Below are 21,012 nucleotides of genomic sequence, written 5' to 3' on the forward strand. Positions count from 1 at the left end.
TCCCTCCAAACCCTTCCTATTCATATACCCATCCAAATGCCTTTTAAATGTTGCAATTGTACCAGCCTCCAACACTTCCTCTCACAGCTCATTCCGTACACGTATCACCCTCTGTGTGAAAAAGTTGACCCTTGGGTCTCTTTTACACCTTTCCCCTCTCACCCTAAACCTATGCCCTCTAGTTCTGGACTCCCTGACCCCAGGGAAAAGACTTGTCTATTTATCCTATCCATGCCCCTCATAATTTTGTAAACCTCTATAAGGTCACCCCTCAGCCTCCGACGCTCCAGAGAAAATAGCCCCAGCCTCATTAGATTACTTAGTGTGGAAACAGGCCCTTCGGCCTAACAAGTCCACACCAATCCGCTGAAGCGCAACCCACCCAGACCCATTCCCCTACACCTAACACTACTGGCAATTTAGCATAGCCAATTCACCTAATCTGCACATTTTTGGACTGTGGGAGGAAACCGGAGCACCAGGAGGAAACCTACGCAGGCAGTGGGAGAATGTGTAAACTCCACACAGTCAATCGCCTGAGGCGGGACTTGAACCCGGGTCTCTGGCGCTGTGAAGCAGCAGTGCTAACCACTGTGCCACCGTACCACCCACTTCTTTTCCTGACAGCCTGTTCAGCCTCTCCCTATAGCTCAAATCCTGCAACCCTGACAATATCCTTGTAAATCTTTTCTGAACCCTTCCAAGTTTCGCAACGTATTTCCGACAGGAAGGAGACCAGAATTGCACGCAATATTCCAACAATGGCTTAACCAATGTCCTGTACGGTCACAGCATAACCTCCGACCTCCTGTACTTAATACTCTGACCAATAAAGGAAAGCAAACCAAATGTCGTCTTCACTATCCAATTACCTGCGACTCCCCTTTCAAGGAGTTATGAACCTGCACTCCAAGGTCTCTTTGTTCAGCAACATTCCCTAGGACCTTACCATTAAGTGTATAAGCCCTGCTAAGATTTGCTTTCCCAAACTGCAGCACCTCGCATTTATCTGAATTAAACTCCATCTGCCACTTCTCAGCCCATTGGCTGATCTGATCAAGATCCTATTGTAATCTGAGGCAAACTACTTTGCTGTCCACTACACCTCCAATTTTGGTGTCATCTGCAAACTTACTAACTATACCTTTTATGCTTGCGTCCAAGTTATTTATATGAATGACAAAAAGTAGTGGACCCAGCACCGATCCTTGTGGCACTCCACTGGTCACAGTCCTCCTGTCTGAACAGCAACTCTCCACCACCACCACCCTCTGTCTTCTACCATTGAGCCAGTTCTGTATCCAAATGGCTAGTTCTCCCTTTAATTTGTGAGAGCTAAGCTTGCTAACTACTCTCCCATGGGGAACCTTGTCAAATGCCTTACTGAAGTCCATATAGATCACATCTACCACTCTGCCCTCTTTGTTACTTCTTCAAAAAACTCAATCAAGTGTGTGAGACATGATTTCCCACGCACAACGCCATGTTGACTATCCCTAATCAGTCCTTGCCTTTCCAAATACATGTACATCCTGTCCCTCAGGATTTCCTCCAGCATGTGCACGTTCGGTGAATTGCGCATGCAAAATTGCCCATAATGCTCAGGGATGCGAGGGTAGGTGGATAAGCCATGGGAAGTGCAGGGTTACAGGATAGGATAGAGGGTGGGTCTGGGTAGGATGATCTTTGGTGGGTCGGTGTGGTCTCGATGGGTGGAATGGCCTGCTTCCACACTGTAGGGATTCTATGATTTCTCTGTCTCGTTTGTGACTCACATTGTAGGTAGATGGCTGCAAACATGGATCCTATCACAGATAACCATTGATGGAAAAGTTGGTGGTGTGGTAAATAACCAGGAGGAAAGCCTTGATGGGCTGGAACAATGGTAAATGGAGTTTAGTCCTGAAAAGTGAGAGGTGATGGATTTTAGGAGGGCAAGTAAGGTGATGGAGTACACAATGTATCGTAGGATCCTAGCATGTTCAGAGGATCAAAGGGGCCTTGACATTTGTCCAAAAAACTGAATGGTGCCAAAGACTCTCCCGAGGTTCTGGACACATGACTTTAACACACCACCGTACTCCTACACCAACATTTCTGGCGTCGGCCTACTACAGTATTCCACTTGGGGACAGTACGACTTCTAGGACTCTGCATCAAGTCCAATAGAGTCTGACTCCATCCTTCCATGTTCTTTACTGTCCCCAGACTCTGGTACTGTCATGACATTAGTTGCTTTCAGCACAGCCAACCCATTCTCTTCTGCACTCAGCACTAATTATCATTTATTCAGCTTCTCTTCTGTGCTGGCCTGATATTAATAATCCCCTTGTCTTGTGGTGGCATAGTGATATTATCGCTGGGCTGTTAATCTAGAGACCCACATAACATTCTGGGGAGCTGGGTTCGAATCTCATCACGGCAGACGGGACAATTTGAATTCAATTAATACCTGGAATTAAGGATCTAATGATGACTATGAATCCATTGCCAATTATTGGAAAAACACATCTGGTTCACTAATTCCCTTTAGAGAAAGAATCTGCCATGCATACTTGGTCTGGCCTACACGTGACTCTAGACTCACTGGGGTTGACTCTTAACTGCCCTTTGGGCAATTAAGGATGGGCAATAAATGTTGGCCCGGTCCAGCCAATAGCGTTCTCTTTCTGTGAATGAATAAAGATAAAGGTAAACATCTCTCTGGCCACCCATCTGCTCACCAATTTCTGTTCTTGTTCCAAAGACTCTTTTCTGAAAATCATTAAGTCGTGGTTAAAATGCTTCTGCTGTTGTGTACAACTTTTTTTTATCTGTGTATTTTAGTGCCCTTCTGTCAGCGTCCTCCTCGAATCTTCATGCATAATCTCCAGCTTGGGAGGAAAGCGATGTGCTCAAAGGCTCCTGTCAGTGATATTCTGTAAAAAGAAAAAAATCTGCCAAAAATGGCCTTATTGTCATAGTTCCACTGCTCCTGGGCTCGACTAAAATATCAGAGCATGTTTAGTGAAAAATGTGACTGGAGTTTTCGGTTATCTTTTATTAACTGCTGTTGCTGGTGGCTAATGAAACAGGATCAATAAATAGGGCTGAAACATCAATAATAATGTTTGTTGTGGTAGTAGCAGTCCCAGCTGTTGACGATGATGAGTGAGTGAGATGGAACAGGCCTCCAAAATGAGCAATGTAATTTAATGATCATTAATTAAAGCCTTGTAAGAGGACCTCTAGAAAATGTACGTATCTGATTTCCATGTAAACAAAGAATCATAGAATCCCTGCAGTATGGAAACAGGCCCTTCGGCCCAACAAGTCCACACCAACCCTCCGAAGAGTAATCCACCCAGACCCATTCCCCTAACCTATACTTAGCCCTGACTAATGTACGTAACCTCCACATCTCTGAATACTATGGGACAATTTTCCATGGCCAATCCACCTAACCCACAATCTTTGGATTGTGGGTTAGGTGGATTGGCCATGGAAAATTACAATCTTTGGATTGTGGGAGGCAACCAGAGCAAACCCAAACAAACATGGGGAGAATGTGTAAACTCCACACAGACAGTTGCCTGAGGTTCAAATCAAGCCTGGGTCCCTGGCACTGTGAGGCGGCAGTGCTAATCCCTGAGCCACCCAGTGCATTAATGAGGACAGCAATATCAAGTATCTAATGGAAAAGAAATGATCACTCAAATGCTTTGTGTTTTGGAGGAGTTTTATGCAAATAGACTTTGAAAGCATGAATATTATTCTCCTCAGACAGTGATTCAATAGGGGGCCCAGTTTGCAATGGTAATGACACTGACTGACCACAAAGCCTGCGGTCAAGTTCTAACTGCCCCAAACATACTCCAGCCACACTTTAACTCTCCCCTTTACATCATTTGGGTGCCAAGAATTGGGAACCATGGCTACAGTGGGATCGGAAAGTTTTATATAGATTTAGCAAAACTTTGTATGCCTCTTTGTAAAGCCCATCAAAAGCTCAAATTTCAGTATGACCCACTTTACAATGACTGCTTCATTAAACAATTACACACAACTTGGTTGTTCATGTAACAAAACTGTAATATTACGCAACCAATCAGGTTGCAGTGATTTGATCATCTGTGCTGTTCTTTCAGAAAAGTAAATACAAATTTGGTGCACAGGCCACCAGTTCTAAAAGGTAAACTGAATCTTTCTCCACTTACTTTACTGTTCAAACAGTTTGGGAATTCCCAGGTGAGTAACTCATCTCCCACCTTGCCAAACCCTGTCTCCTATCCACAAGTCAGTAGCATGATGGAACATTGTCCTGAAAGCATACAGCTCCAACAGCACTTCAGACGCTCAACACAAGCTAGGGCAAGTCCGTCTGCTTGGTCAGTACACTATCATCCAGTTTATCCACCTTTCACTCTCCCTATCACTGTCATATACATGGCCTGTTATTGTCACGTGTGCTCCATCATAGGAGTGCAGTGAAAAGCTTTTACAATGTCTGCCTTCTTATGGTGATATCTTTAGGTACAAGTACCTAGGTATGATTCTTGGATACAGCAGAGGAATAAAAAGTAGCTGTGTCACTAATGGAATTAAAAACATAAGTTAAAAGTAGGACAGCATTAATGGATTGACATTACAGTGAGGTAGGAAATTTCAAGTAGCCATTACATTGTAACAGCTCAGCACAGGGCCTCCGCACATGGTCTGACCGCCTGCACCAGATTCTAGTCCAATAGCCGCCCCTCCTCCACTCCAAGCCTCAGACCCGCTCTGCCCCGGCACTCAGCTGCTCCGAGGTAAGTTTCAGGACCGCCTCCGCTGTCCCCGTCTCCGGTTGGGACTCGCTGGCTGCACCATGTTCCAGCGCTGTTTCCCCACGCTGCTGCTCTAGGTCCTTGCTACTGGCACCTGCCCTATGCTAGTATTTGCTCTGGTGCTGAGGGGAGAGAAGAAGAAAACCAAAGAGAGGGAAAGGAAAAAGAACAGAGCAGAACAGAGGCAGCAGTGCGTCCCATGTACAAGGTGCTCCAGGACTCCTTTGATAGCAAACTTACATCTAGAAGGACAAGGGCAGGTGAACATCACCACATGCAAGTTCCCCTTCAAGTCATGCTCCATCCTAACTTGGAAATATATCATCATTCCTTCACATTTACTGGGGTAAAATGCTAGAGCTCCCTTAACAGCACTGTGGGTCTACGCACACACACAAAAGGAATGCAGCAGGTTAAGAAAGCAGCTCAACACCACGCTCTAAAGAACAACCAGCGATGAACAACAACTTCAGGATGTGGGTGTTGCCAGATGGGCCAGCATTTAATGCTCATCACTAACTGCCCTTAAGGAGATGATGGTGAGCCACCTTCTTGAAGCGTTACATTCCCTGTGAAAGAGGAATACCCAGAACAGAGGAAGTTTCAGAACTTCCATGCAGTGACAGTGAAGGAGCAGTAATGTTGTTCCAATCAGGATGGAGTGTTTGGCTTGGAGGGAAACAAGTACTCACGCACACAGTGATATCCATGTCCATGGAAAAGAGGTCAGAAAGAAACTAACACAAGCAAGATTGAGCCTTGTCAATGGATGGGCCATTGGCAGATGATGTCCTACTTTTGGGTATCATTCTTCCATACTTACAGAGCAAAGCTTTGCCTTATTTAGTCCTCTGTGACATTGCGCAGTGGTGTATGGACGGCTAACAGTCAGGACAGGGAGAGAAATCACGGGTGCCAGTTCTGAACCTGGCCTGGACCCCAGAGCAGACAGCACAGTGACTCCTGGCTGGAGCAGAGGATCCGGCCCTTGACCCCCAAGCAGAGGCCTCACCTTTGACCCGAGCACAATGGACCTAGAAGGGTTCCAGGCCCAAATTGTTGGGCCCTGATATACCCTAATTCTCTCTGTGCTGAGCCCTGGCATTGAATCATATCATAGAAGCTATAACATGTAGGAAGAGGTCATTCAGCCCATCAAGTCTGCGCTGAACTTCCGAGCAGCATCCCACCCAGACCCACCCTATCCACTTAACCCCACATTTTCCATGGCCAACCCACCTAGCCTGCATCTCCCTGGACACAATGGGCAATTTAGCATGGCCAATCCATTTCACCTGCACATCTTTGGACTATGGTAGGAAACCGGAGAACCAGGAGGAAATCCATGCAGAGAATGTGCAAACTCCCTCCACTCAGACAGTCACCAAAGGCTGGAACCGAACCCAGGTCCCTGATGCTGTGAGGTAGCAATGCTAATCACTGTGCCACCATGTATTCTGTGCTTTGGAGAGAAATCACCAACAGCACTGGGAATACCTAGCGACCTGCTGCTCTCGATGGTGATAATGATCATGTTGATGACAACAAAACTCAAAATGGGCCCGCAAAGGTCAGTGCTTGAAAGCAAAACAACAACAAGAGCTACAACTTATTAACTAGGCATGGAATCTTTACTGCTCCCAATTATCACAGCAGGTATTTATTGGATCGGGGTTAGACTTTTAAAAAAAACCTCAACCTGTTCACAGGTAGGAGTGAACTTGGGGTTCCTGACTCAGAGGCAGGGATGATTCCATTGCATGCAAGGGCTCCAGGGCGAGCTGGAGAACACAGTAGTAAATGTTAATCAGCCTGCTCAGTATTTATCCTCTGCTTTCCTTCAAGGCTCTTTGATCATCTATTTATCTTGGATGGATGGTTTAGATGTGTGTAGGTGTAACAAAGCAGAGGTAAAGAAAAATCAATGATATTGTCACTGTGGAGCTAATACAGCATGAAAGAAGCATTTGCATTTATATAGAACTATAAATAGCCTCCTACAACTGGCAGCGATCTCCCATAAATGCAGAGATTGTTTTGTGAGGAAATGCAACACACATGCATTGAGTACAGCAAGATCCCAAACCTGCAGTGGATTGGATGTCCAGTTATTCTGCTTCTTTGACTGATGGAAGAATGTTGGACTGAACACTGGGGTGACTCCCTGTTTTTCTGTGATTACTGTCCTGGAATTCCTCACCTTCATTACAGAACCCAGTACGATTGCAGTGCAAGTTCATAGTTCCTTGAAAGTAGAGTCGCAGGTAGACAGGATAGTGAAGAAGGCATTTAGTATGTTTGCTTTCATTGGTCGTTGCATTGAATATAGGAGTTGGGAGGTCATGTTGTGACTGTACAGAACATTGGTTAGGCCACTATTGGAATACTGTATTCAGTTCGGTCTCCCTACCATAGGAAAGATGTTGTGAAACTTGAAAGGGTTCAGAAAAGATTTACAAGGATGTTGCCAGGGTTAGAGGGTTTGAGGGGAGAGGCTGAACAGGCTGGGGCTGTTTTCCCTGGCGCGTCGGAGGCTGAGGGGTGACCTTATAGAGGTTTATAAAATCATGAGGGGCATGGATAGAATAAATAGACAAAGTCTTTTTTTTTTCCCCAGGGAAAACTAGAGAGCCTAGGTTTTAAAGTGAGAGGGGGAAGATATAAAAGGGACCTAAGGGACAGCTTTATTATGTAGAGAGTGGTGCGTGTATGGAATGAACTGCCAGAGGAAGTGGTAGAAATTGGTACAATTACAACACAGGTAGATAGGATAGTGAAGACGTTGTTCGGTATGCTTTCCTTTATTGGTCAGTGTATTGTGTGAAGGAGTTGGGAGGTCATGTTACAGCTGTACAGGACATTGGTTAGGCCACTATTGGAATACTGTTTTCAGTTCCGGTCTCCCTGCTATAGGAAGGATGTTGTGAAACGTGTTACAAGCATGTTGCCAGAGTTGGGGTGTTTTGAGCGATAGGGAGTGGCTGAATAGGCTGGTGCTGTTTTTCCTGGAGCATCAGAGGCTGAGTGGTGACATTGTAGGTGTTTATAAAATCATGAGGGGCATGGATAGGGTAGAAGGCACATGTTTAATGTGAGAGGGAAAAGATTTAAAAGGGACCTAAGGGGCAACTTTTTCATGCAGAGGTACATGTATGGAATGAGCTGCCAGAGGAAGTGGTGGAGGCTGATACAATTGCAACATTTGAAAGGCATCTGGATGGGTATATGAATAGGAAGAGTTTATGGGGATATGGGCCAAATGCTGGCAAGTGGGATTACATTTACTCAGGATATCTGTTCGGCATGGATGAGTTAGACCGAAAGGTCTGTGTTCGTGCTGTACATCCCTCTATGACTTATGACTCTAAAAGGCATTTGGATGGGTATATGAATACAAAGGGTTTAGAGGAATGTGGGCCAAATGCTAGCAGATGGAACTAGATTAAATTAGGTTATCTGATCAGCATAGGTGAGTTAGACTGAAGGGTTGGTTTCCATGTTGTATATTTCTATGACTCTAAAACAGTTGCTTATTTAACAAGACCTAGAATAATAATGATGGATGGTAATACAATAATGGAGTGGCGATACACATTGACAATGATCCCACTGAAGAGCAGAACAAGCTTGAGGGACTGAATGGGCTACTTGAGGTGTTTCCATTGACAGTTTATTGTGGTGTTAATACAATTTGAGTTGTTAATCACTTTGACTTGAAGTACATGAAATGCAAATTCATTGAACAATTATAATTAAGACAGGTAAGAGAATCTTTTATCTAGGAGGAGGCAGCTAAAGGGATTTTGCTCTGACTTCTAATGATTGTCCCTTGTGGCTAGTTTTGCATGACTAATATAATAAGCAGAGCTCCCATGCTGTGAAGAATGTTTACTTATTAAAATCAAATGATGCACTCAGTCCTCAATGCTAGTAATGTAGTGGAACCTTGCTAATTTAATTAAAGCCATGGTTGTTCTTTGAATTGAGATAATAGGTTTTTGGAAAAGGATAGTGTGCATTACATGAGGGACTATTAATTTGCTTCTGTCTTCTTTAACTGAACATAGGGTGATTGCTTTTATAAAGTAAGGAAACAATGTAATGGACCAAGTGCTGCTTTCATACAGCAGTGGTTTCCTGCATTACAATACGGACCACACTTCTAAAGGCATTTAATTGCCTATAAAGTATATTGGGATGACCTAAGCACGTGCTCATGATGTATTGGCAATCCAGAGGGCCAGGCTTGTATCATTGGGTCATAGGTTCAAGCTCCAGTTCAGGAGTGCATGGAATTTCAATTTAATGAATAAAATCTCTAGAATGGAAAGCTAGTCTCATTAATAATGATGATCAAACTATCAATGCTCTCTTTCCCAACAACATAAATGCCATTGCTTTTTCAGTTCTGAAGAAGAGTCATATCAGACTTGAAACATTACCTCCTGCTTCTGTCGGTGTCCATACTGCCATACCTGCTGAGTTTCTCCAGCACCTTCTGTTTTAATTGGAAAACTATCATTGATTGTTGTTAAAACTCATGTGGTTCACTAGTGTCTTTGAAAGGAAGAAATATGCTATCCTTATCTGGTCTGATCTACATGTGATTCCATATCCACAGAAATGTGGTTGACTCAGCTGCTGTCTGGAATGGCTTAGCAGGCCTGTCAGTTCCAGGATGGGCAAAAAAAAGGTTCCTCCCTGTTTCCATGAAGAAACAAATCCATTTGGATTGAACCTACACATGAGACAATGGATTTCGATACAGCTTCAAAATCAACTGTATTGTATCTTGTTCAACTGGTCATTGTACGGCTCACTAGTCTGAGTTTAGAAGGACATTTGACTTATAAATGTTACCACAGATGATCCCAATCCTATCCTTACGTTATGGTGACACACACTAGATTTAGAGTTAAGTGGCAGTGTTTTGGAAGGTGGAACAGGGCTAACAATTCTTGTCTGATTGTTCCATTGCATTATCTATTAGTGATATAAAGTACAGTGATACCATAGCAGCCATTGGAATCAAATCAAAATCAGAATTCATTTTTATTCGTTCATGGGATGTGGGCACTTTTTATCCAACTCTACTTGGCCTTGAGGAGGTGGGGTGAGCTGTAGGTTGACCCACAATGCAATTCGGAAGGGAAATCCAGGATTGTGAACTAATGACACTGAAGGAACAATGACATACTTCCAAGTCAGAGTGGTGAAAAAAAGTGAAAGAAATTAAATTTACATAGCAATTTCCATGACTTCCCAAACTGTGTTGCAGCCAAATACATACTTCTTATAATATAGTCAATTTTGTAAGGTAGGAAACACAGTAACCAATTTGCATGATGTGTTAATTTGAATTGTAGAATCCCTACAGTGTGGAAACCGGCCCTTTGGCCCAACAAGTCCACACCAACCCTCTGAAGACTAACCCACCCAGACCCATTCTCCCTACCCTACATTTACCCCTGACTAATGCACCAAATCTACACATCCCTGAACACTACAGGCAATTTAGCATGGCCAATTCATCTAACATGCACGTCTTTGGATTGTGGGAGGAAATCGGAGCACCTGGAGACAACCAATGCAGACACAGGGAGAATGTGCAAACTCCACACAGACAGTCGCCTGAGGCTAGAATTCAACTTAGGTCCCTCATGCTGTGAGGCTGCAGTGCTAACCATAGAGCCACCGTACTGCCTGCTTATGGGTTATGGGTTGAAAAGAAAATATTAGGGAAATACAGTTCAATAGCACCAGTCCACAGAATTCAATGAGGTTTCCATTTGCTTCTTCTGAATCCTTCTGATCTCCAATTTTCTTTCACTTCTTTCCAAGTCCATTCAGTTCTTTACTGCAGACGCAAGGCAGTCAGCACACTCATTGCTCAGTGTTTCAGTCACTGGTTAAACGTAGCAGCTAATAAGCAAATGGTGAGTGAGGATATTTCCAATTCTTTGTCACTTCCCTGCAAAAATAAAGAGATGTTTCCATAGCCTGAATGCTTTCTATTGCTGTATTTCAGTACACAAACAGTACACCTGCCCAGGAGCCAATCAGAGAGGTGTTACTATGCTGTTGACACATGACCTACACAACTGTTTTGACTGAAAACCAATCACCAGTCTGTTGCTGGGCAAAACTGTTCTGAATACTCACCCATTGCGCCAATCAGTGTTCACCATCTCCCCACCAATCACCACTCCCCTGCACTGCTTGAACAAAGAACTGCGTAAATACAACTGGCAATGAGTTTCAGTCACTTGTTTTAAAACTTCAACATCCTTATCCACAGTTTCATGTGTTGAAGGTAGTATCATTTTTCCATTTTGATTCACAATTGAAAATTAATGATTTTAAAAAAGAAATGTGATCATTACAACAAGCTGTGCCTCACTTTAACAGCTCATCCAGAACCTAGCACCACCCCTTGTAAATACTTACATCTGGAGTTTTTTCCCGTAAGTTATATGCTGTAGTTTCTGGAGTGAGCTTTGAGCCCACAATTTCACAGAATCATTATGACTCAGGAGGAGGCTATTTGGCCCATCAATCATGGGATGTCGGTGTCACTGACTAGTCCATCATTTACTACCCATCCCTAATTGGCTACAGGACAGTTAAGAGTCAACCACGTTGTTGTGGGTCACAGGTAGGCCAGAGCAGGTAAGGATGGCAGATTTTCTTCCCTAAAGGAGATCAGTGAACCAGATGGGTTTTTATGACGATTGACAATGGCTTCATGGTCATCATTAGATCCTTGATTCCAGATTCATTATTGAATTCAAATTCCACCATTTGCCATGGTGGGATTCAAACTTGGGTCTTTAACCAAGTTTCCAGTGATAATGCCATGAAGCCAGGGCCTCCCCTGTGATAATAGAACCTGCAGTTATTTAGTCGAACTTCATTATCTATTCTGGCTCAATCTTTGAGTCTGATTCTATTATCCAGTGCCAATGTCCAGCCTTTTATCCATATCTCTGCACACCATTGCTATCCAAAAAACCATCCAGTGCCCTCTTGAGTACCTCAATGAATGCAGTGATATAACTGAACCATGACTAACATTTTGGGAGTTCATGTTTTTAGGCAGAGAGAAAAGGAGATTTCCTGTAAATTCAATGCACCTTCTTTAAATAGCTTTAAATCCACACTGACCAAGTATTCAATCTGCCAATATTAACCTTCTCTTACTGTCATGAGCACACTAGTTGATATTTTATGCAATGAGCAAAATTTTAATAACAACTTAATTTAACTAAACTGATAGTTTGATGCAAGAATGCAGTAGGAACTCAATTGCCTATGTGTTTTCGAAAGTGAGGTTGATTTTGTAAGTGACATTTAAAAAGGTGATAATCAGAATCTGGGAGATATAGTGCTGAAGTCTTTTTTTTCTTGGCCTCTCTGAGGGATGTAATTATACATAATGACCAAATAGTGAGGTTGATTTCGCTGAAAAATTACAGACAATTATTTCTTGTAGAACAGAAAAATAGATTTAATAAAAAAAGTGAAATTGGGAATTCCATAGTGAGTAGATTATATGTTTAATAGCCTGAACTAAACACTCACTTGGTGTAATTAAACTGGAGAGGATTTTTTTTTGGTAAGGGTATTTGGGAACAAATAGTAAATTATACCTCTCAATGCGGATAAATTTGTATGGAAATTATAATATTTAACATGGGAAATTATTAAATAGGTTCCCACTAACTCCCACACTTTGTTTCTGTTCAAATAGAAGCCAGCTGTCAGTCTTTCAATAGAACTAACAAGGGACTGTAATGAACAGTTTCAGGGGGTGTGGGTTCAGCAAGGTTGGTACAGCAAATAAAGGATTTTAAATGATAGCTTTTAGATGTTATCGTTGTACAGGGAGCTATTTTGTTTTAGGTAAGACTTGGCAGATTGTAAGCTACTGCCACAGAATGTGGCTTGCAGCTATGCTAATATTTTTATGTTGATGAGAAACATAAGAATGACTTGCATTTGCATAGCACTTTCCTTGTTCAATGAAGGAATTATTTTTGTACAATTTTGTTTCATCTCTGTAGGCGGTAGCTTCTGTTACTGCAACCATTGTATTTGATCTGACAGGACCATGTCACTTGCACCCATATCACACTTAAAATTAACAGGTGCTTAACACTTAAAAGTGACATGCATGAATATTATAAATCTCAAATCAATTGGATCACCAGTTCTCCCAGGAAATTTTCAGATACCTTTTCAAATACAGGTTCATTGACTAATGCAGAGATTTTATTTTGAAACAAGGACCTTCTACTGCATATCCTCTTTGGATGTGTAAGTGTCTGTTTTTCTTTATTCATTCACAGGAAGAGGACGTCACTGGCTAGGCCAGCTTTTATTACCCATCCCTAATTGCCCAGAGGGCAGTTAAGAGTCAACCATATTGCTATGGGCCTGGAGTCACGTGTAGGCCAGACCAGGTAAGGACAACAAGCAGGAGGCTGGAAGAAGACAACAAGTCAGGCAGCATCAGGAGGTGGAGAAGTCAACATTTCAGGTGTAACCATTCTTTGATCCTGAAGAAGGGTTACACCCGAAATGTTGACTTCTCCACCTCCTGATGCTGCCTGGCTTGCTGTGTTCTTCCAGCCTCCTGCTTCTCTACCTTGGATTCTAGCATCTGCAGCTTTTTTTGTCTCAGACCAGGTAAGGATGGCAGTTTCCTTCCCTGAATGACACTGGTGAACCAGATGGATTTTTCTGACAATCTTTTGCTGCTCTGAAACTATATCTTGCATGGCCGCGCATTTTCAGGAGGTGACATTTAGTTCTTGGAGACAGTAAGGATTGCAGATGCTGGAAGCCAGGGTCAATAGATGTGAAGCTGGAAATGCACAGGTAGGTAGGTCACACAGCACCCAAGGAGCAGGACAGTCAATGCTTCCAGTTAAACATGGACTTTCCTGCTCCTCAGATGCTGTCGAACCTGCCTGTGTTTAACCTTTAGTTCTATTCTTTGTTTTGGCTTGTCTTGTTTACCTATAGAGATGTGCACCTTATGAAATGGATAGGTTCTATTCTGTAGTAAGGGTGTTCTTCTCCTCTTAGGATTTAACACCATAAAACCATAAGAAATAGGAACAGGAGTAGTCCATTCGGTCCCTTGAGCCTGTTCCACCATTCAATATAATCATAGATGACCTGAAAACTCACATCGTCCTGTATTTCTGACTCCAACTTCTGACACAATATGAATAGCTCTCTCCAAACTCATACGTTCCTTGAGCTTTAATAAGTCTGACTGACTCAGCAATAATTTCAACAACAAACTTGTCTCTTATGTATTCTAATTTCAAAGCTTCATCATCAAGAGTTTTCCACTAATCTGTAGAGGTCAATAATGGTGTTATGTAAGAAATATGTTGATATTGAACTTATCTATTATTTCAGTCTCTTTCCAGGCCTTTTCTTCTCAATAAATAAACATTTCTTTCTTTGTTTTATGTATTATTTGTTAACATTGCAAGTTGTTGTAACTTCATACAGTATTTGTGCTTTTATACTTTGGAGATTTACCACATCATCTGCTGAAGGCCCTACTGAATAATATAATATATTTGCTCAATTTGAGATTTAGGGTTTAATTTTGAAGGAACAAATTACTGCAGATGCTAGAATCTGTACTGAAAACAATAAATGCTAGAGACCACAGCAGGTCAGACAACATCCACGGAGAGGGATCAAGCTAATGTGTTAAAGGAGCTTTGTATCTTGTGAATTGTTTTCTCAAAGTTTCCAATCATATGTTTTGTTTGGTTTATCTCTGACATGAAATCTATGATGTGGAGATGCCCAAGTTGGACTGAGTTCGACAAAGTCAAAAATCAAACATCAGGTTATCGTCCAACAGGTTTATATGAAATTGCAAGCTTTCAGAGCTCAGCTCCTTCCTCAGGTGTGGTATGATCGAGAGGTATTAGACACAGTGTTTATAAGCAAAAAGGTAGCAACTTTAACCTTCTGCCCTTGTTGAATCTTTTAATCAGTTAGGAGGTAGACTGCTGATTCAAACGCAAAATCCAGATTGCTTTGAAGACATTGTCCTTAGATAATTAAAGTTTTTATCAATGCACAAGAGATGACATCTCAGGTTAGACAATGCATTTTAGGTGTGAGGTCCTGCATCAAATCTATGTTTTAAGCTGAGGTCTAGTTTTATTTTTTGACAGAAAAGAATCTTGAATGAAATAATTCGCCCCAGAGAGCGTGTGTGTGTGAGAGAGAGAGAGAGAGAGAGAGTGTGTGTGTGTGTGTGCGCGAGAGAGAGAATGTGTGAATGTGTGAGAGAGGGAGTGTATATGCATGCATGTGTGAGAAAGAGTTGTGTGTGTGCATTTGAGAGAGTGAGAGAGTGTTTGCACGTATATGTATTTGAGACAGTGCAAGTGCATGTATGTGTATGGGAGTGGGTCTGTGTAAGTGTGCGAGTGTGTGTGTGAGAAACTGTGTGTGGGAATATATAGTGTGGTGGGATTACCTGTAGTGTGACATGAACCCAAGATCATGGGTGTGGAACTTAGCTGTCAGCCTGTGCTCAGCGATTTCGCATTGTTGCATATCTTGAAGTCCGCCTTGGAAGATGCTTATCCGAAGATCAGAGGCTGAATGTCTTGGATCGCCGAAATGTTCCCCCACTGGGAGGGAATGCCTCCTGTGTGTTGTTCATTGTGCAGTGTCCATTCAGTCATTGTCATAGTGGGGGTGTATGTGGTGGGTGATGTTCCCACGTGTGATGGTAGTATCCAGGCCGATGATCTGCCAGGTCTTGCATAGGTTGCTGTGGCAAAGTTGTGTGGTGTTGTGGTCAATGTTGTCCTGAAGGCTGGGTAGTTTGCTGCAAACAATGCTCTGTTTCAGGTTTGGCGGTTATTTGAAGATGAGAAGTGGAGGCGTAGGGAAGATCAGGGCGAGGTATTCATTATCTTCGATGATGTGTTGAAGGCTGTGAAGAGCATGGCGTAGTAATTTCCAGGGAAGTACTGGAATGTGAAGGGTATCCTATCGGTCATATCTCATGTCTGTCTCCTCAGGAGGATATTACAGTTTTTCGTTGTAGCACAATGGAATTGGCGATCGATGAGCTGAGCATTGTATTCTGTTCTTATGAGTGCATCCTTAAACATCTTCAGGTGTCCATTGCGTTCCCCCTCATCTGAGCAGATCCTGTGTATGCACAGGGCTTATCTGTAGGGGATGGCTGTTTTAGTATGCTTAGGGTGGAAGCTTGAGAAGTGCATCATCATTAGGTTACTGCTTTATCATCTGTTGTCAAATCTCATGTGGCCTGCTTCTGCGATGCTTGTTTCAAAGAGAAAATGCTTTTCCCCATCTACCCTTCCTGATCTATACCTTTGTGCCATTATTATAAACATTGCCTCATTACCCGTTGGGTGTGTTGCCTTTTGCCATGCTGCATCTCACATGTTCACTTGCCTGACCGTTTGCTCTTTTATGCATTTTCAGTTGATCACTGATTGTACCAACTTAAAATGGTAATGTTCTACAATTGGTAAACTCACCTTTACTCTGAAAATGTTTTGCCATGGTTGAACAGATTATTTTTCCCATCATTGTTAGCCATGGAATTTATGCAATCGCTGATCGCCATGTTTATATGTTTTCCCAACGATTGGTTGCTTGAGTTCAGGATCGAGTGTTGCCACTAACCCTTTCTTTTTGTGCTCAGTCTAAGGGTCTATCTAATTAGTAGTGACAGAGGATATGCTGCTCTTGAGTCTTAACAAGAAGAGGAAAGTGCCTTAATAACAAAATGTAGTTTATTGCATAATGTCAATAGCTCCAAGTTACTTCAACCAGCTAAGCATAATTACTATCAGGAGCCAGAGGTGATGTCTCTGTCTCCATAGAGGTCTTACCCAGCAGTGTGTGACATTATCGGACTGGGTGGAGTCTAATGCAATATCAACGTTAATTCTTTCAGGATCAAGCACCTTTCAATAGGTTAAGAGAATATTTACTGGAGGAATTCAAGATTACTAGTGGTCTTTCTGGAACAGATAAAGAGACACATTGTTTAAACAATCAGGATAGTTTAGTAAGTGCAGATACAGATGCAAGGTAATTGGCAAAAGAACCAGAGCAGAAACTGGACAGGTTTTTTTTAATGCAGCATCTTGCTATGACCTGGAAGGCGACATGAGAATATTCCTGAAGAAGGGCTCATGCCCGAAACATCGATTCTCCTGCTCCTTGGATGCTGCCTGACCTGCTGCGCTTTTCCAGCAACACATTTTAAGTACATGAGAATATTAGCAGCTTACAACAGGCAATTAAATGTATACATGAATATGAAAAGCCTGCAGGCTGTAGAGAAAGATTAAGGGAATGAAAATAATTAGATATCACTGTAGAGGAGACAGCACAAACACAATGTAATAAATGGCTTGATTCCTGAACCACAGAAATATAGGAAATAGGAACAGGAGTAGATTGTTTGGCCCTATGATTCTCCTCCACTATTGAATATGGTCACTGCTGCTCATCTAACCCAGTAGTCTGTTTGTGCTTTCACTATATGCCCTTTGATCCCTTTATCCTTAAGAACTATAACAATCTCCTTCTTGAAAACATTCAATGTTATGGCCTCAACTGCTTCCTGAGACCAATTTCCACAGCGTCACTACTCTCTGGGTGATGAAATTTCTTCTCATCTCAGTCCTGGGATAGATGGGCTTCAGATTGGATCCACGGGTCAGCACAACATTGAGGGCCGAAGAGCCTGTACTGCGCTGTAATTTCTATGTTCTATGCTCTAAATGGCTGACCCGTGGATCCTTAGACTGTGAGAGCAGGAGCCAGTTACTGCAAATTCTGGAATCTGTACTGAATGCAACAAATGCTGGAGATCATAGTGGGTCAGGCAGCATTCATGGAGAGAGAACAAGCTGACATTTCAAGTGTAGATGGCTCTGATGAAGCTCTGACTGGGTCTGAAGCCAGTCCTGATGAATGGTCCTGCCCAAAGCATCAGCTCCTCTGCTCCTCAGATGCTGCCTGACCAACTCCACACTCTAACTACTCTGAATCTCCAGCATCAGCAGTCCTCACTACCTCCTTGTTTCCTCTTTAGACTGTGACCGCGGTTCTGGACTCCCTGGTTATCAGGAACGTCTTTCCTGTGTTACCCATCTTGTACTGTATAGGTTTCTCTGAGACCTCCCTTTATTCTTATAAACTCCAGTGAATCTAGTCCTAACTGATCTAATCTCTCTTCATATATCCCATAAGTCTGGTAAGCCACTATTGCACACCGTTTATAGGCAGAGCATCCTTTCTCAGGTAAGGAGACCAAAATTACACACGACATTTCAGGTGTGGTGTCACTAAGGCCCTGTCCAATTTCAATAAGACACCCCTGCTCCTGTCCTCTCACTATGAAGGTCAACATACAGTTTGCTTCCTTTCAGTGACCGGTGGGCAAAGATACCCAAGTCTTGTTGCATCTTCCCTCTTCCCAAGCTATTGCCATTCAGATAATCTGTCTTCCCGTTTTTGGTCCTGCCTACTACAGTCTGATTCTAAGATTGCACAGAGCCTGCTTCCACAGTGCTGACGGTATCTGGTCCTTGGCCTACTCTTTGTGTTGGCCTGTCACATGTGGCTGCAGAGACTTTGTACCTTAAAAGGTGACTGGTGGCTTGCTGGGATAGATAGCCCATTCATTAAAAATGCTTAATGTGCCATCAGGAGGAGATTGTGATTGGCAAAAGGTATTACCCCACAGAGATATTTGTGGCACGGTGGGTAACTTCCCCAACTCTGGCCTAGAAGCCCGGGGTTTGGGTCCCTTTTTGGGTTTCAATGTCCAGAGATGATCATAAGACAGCCGAGCCAGTTTAGCTTTTATCTGCTGGAGGCCAGCAGAGTATGAGGTGACTTGAATAAAACATATAAGATCTTGAAAAGTCTTGACAGAATGAATATGGAGGTGACGTTTCCTCTTGTGGGAAAATCCAGAACTAGAGAACGCTGTTAATTAATAAGTGGTAGCCCATTTGAGGCAGAGATGAGGCTAGTTTATTTTTTCTCTTTTGAGTGTTTTAAATATTTGGGGCTCCCTTCTATATATAAAAAAAAAGGTGGCAGTAGAATCATAGAGTCATGGAGACGTACAGCGCGGAAGCAGATACTTTGGTCCAACTCGTCCATGCTGACCAGATATCCTAAATTAATCTAGTCCCATTTGCCAGCATTTGGCCCATATCCTTCTAAACCCTTCCTATTCATATACCTTTTAAACATTGTCATCGTACCGGCCTCCCCTGGCAGCTCATTCCATACACACACCACCCTCTGTGTGAAAAAATTGCCCCTTTCGTCCTTTTTAAATCTTTCCCCCTCACCTTAAACCTATGCCCTCTAGTTTTGGACTCCCCTACCCTGGGAAAAAGACCTTGTCTATTTACTCTATCAATGCCCTTCATGATCTTATTAACCTCTATAAAGTCGTTGAGTATTTTTAAGGCAAACGTTGATGGTTTTGTACAATCATAGAATTCGCACAGTGTGGAAGCAGGCCATTTAGACCATTGATTCCACACCTACACTCCGAAGAGTGTCCCTGCCCCCATCCTAGAATTTCCCATGGCTAATCCACCTAGCCTACACAACCCTGGACTCTACAGACAACTTAGCATGGCCAATCCATCTAACCTGCACATCTTGGATTGTGGGAGGAAACAGGAGCACCCGGAGGAAACCCATGCAGACACAGCCATAATGTGTAAGCTCCACGCAGACAGTTGCCTGAGGGTGGAAGTGAACCCAAGTCCCTGGTTCTGTGAGGTAGCAGTGCTAACCACTGAGCCACCGTACTGCCCTTTCTTGGTAATCAAGAGAATGGGGAGGAATATCAGGGAGAGGTGAGGATGTTGCTTTGGGGTTACAAGTAGATCAGCCATAATCTTTTTATTAGATTCTCTACAGTGTGGTAACAGGTCCTTTGGCTCAACAAATCCATACCGACCCTCTGAAGAGTAACCCACCCATAACCATTTTCCCTCTGACTAATGCACCTAACACTATGGACAATTTAGCATGGCCAATCCACCTAACCTGCACATCTTTGGACTGTGGGAGGAAACCAGAGCACCCGGAGGAAACCCACGCAGACACGGGGAGAACGTGCAAACTCCACACAGTCGCCTGAGGCTGGAATCAAACCCAGGTCCCTGCGTTGTGAGGCAGCAGTGCTAACCACTGAGCATCTTATTGAATAGGAGAGCTCAAGGGGCTGAGTGGCCTACTAGTTCTTTGGCATGTACATCCTTTCAACATTTGCCAGTGTCAGGGGAGGCATTCCTATGGTCAGCTGGGCGATGGAAAGAGAAGTAAAGTCTCTATCATCACTATCGATTGCTTCAGATTATAGTACACCTGTAAAATCACATGGTACCGCAAAAAAGTAGACTCCCTGAGTGAACTATAACAGTGGAAGATCACAGAAGGTGATCCCTTGTATTATTGCTGGTCTGGAAGCAGGTTTGATGAATTTCCAGTGGCACAAAGGTTGTTTGGTGTTTCCACACTCATTCCTAGGAGAAACATTTGGAGACCGAATAACAGTTTGACAGGCCATGACGGGAACCCATTCCTATGGATATGACAGATTTTATATAGGCAGTCAGGCACATATGGCTGAAGGGATTAATGGACTCTTAAAGCTCAGACAATGGTGAGAGAACAGGGGGTGGTTCCCATCTTCATTTGGGCAAATATTCTCTTGAATACTGATGCAGATTTCAGAGCCAAACCTCTGGTCTACCCTTGTCAGGACTAAACAACTGGTCTCTTTAAGTTCCAAAGAAATACCATGAAACTGAAGGCTCACTCAACAGAGGCTTGATTGTTAAATAACTACAGTTGTGAACGAGAGAAAAGATATAACTTACTGAACATAATTATTGTTGGAAAAAGAGGCATGTTGTTGAAGCTTTCCATTTTGCATTCATCAGGACAGATGCAAGAATGCCACTCTTCAATGGGAACAACAACTTACGCTGTATGAGAAAAGGTTGGCATGTGGAATCTGATTGGTTGAGGCATTGCCATGGAGATTGTATCAGGGAACAGTTATCCCACTCCCCTCAACAATTTTGTTTAAATTCAAGAAAAAGCAAGTTATCCCAGGCTGTAATATTGCCAT

The sequence above is a fragment of the Chiloscyllium plagiosum genome, unplaced genomic scaffold, assembly GCF_037043375.1.
Source record: "Chiloscyllium plagiosum isolate Xiang-an unplaced genomic scaffold, Cpla_swu_hap1 HiC_scaffold_42, whole genome shotgun sequence".
Taxonomy (NCBI): domain Eukaryota; kingdom Metazoa; phylum Chordata; class Chondrichthyes; order Orectolobiformes; family Hemiscylliidae; genus Chiloscyllium; species Chiloscyllium plagiosum.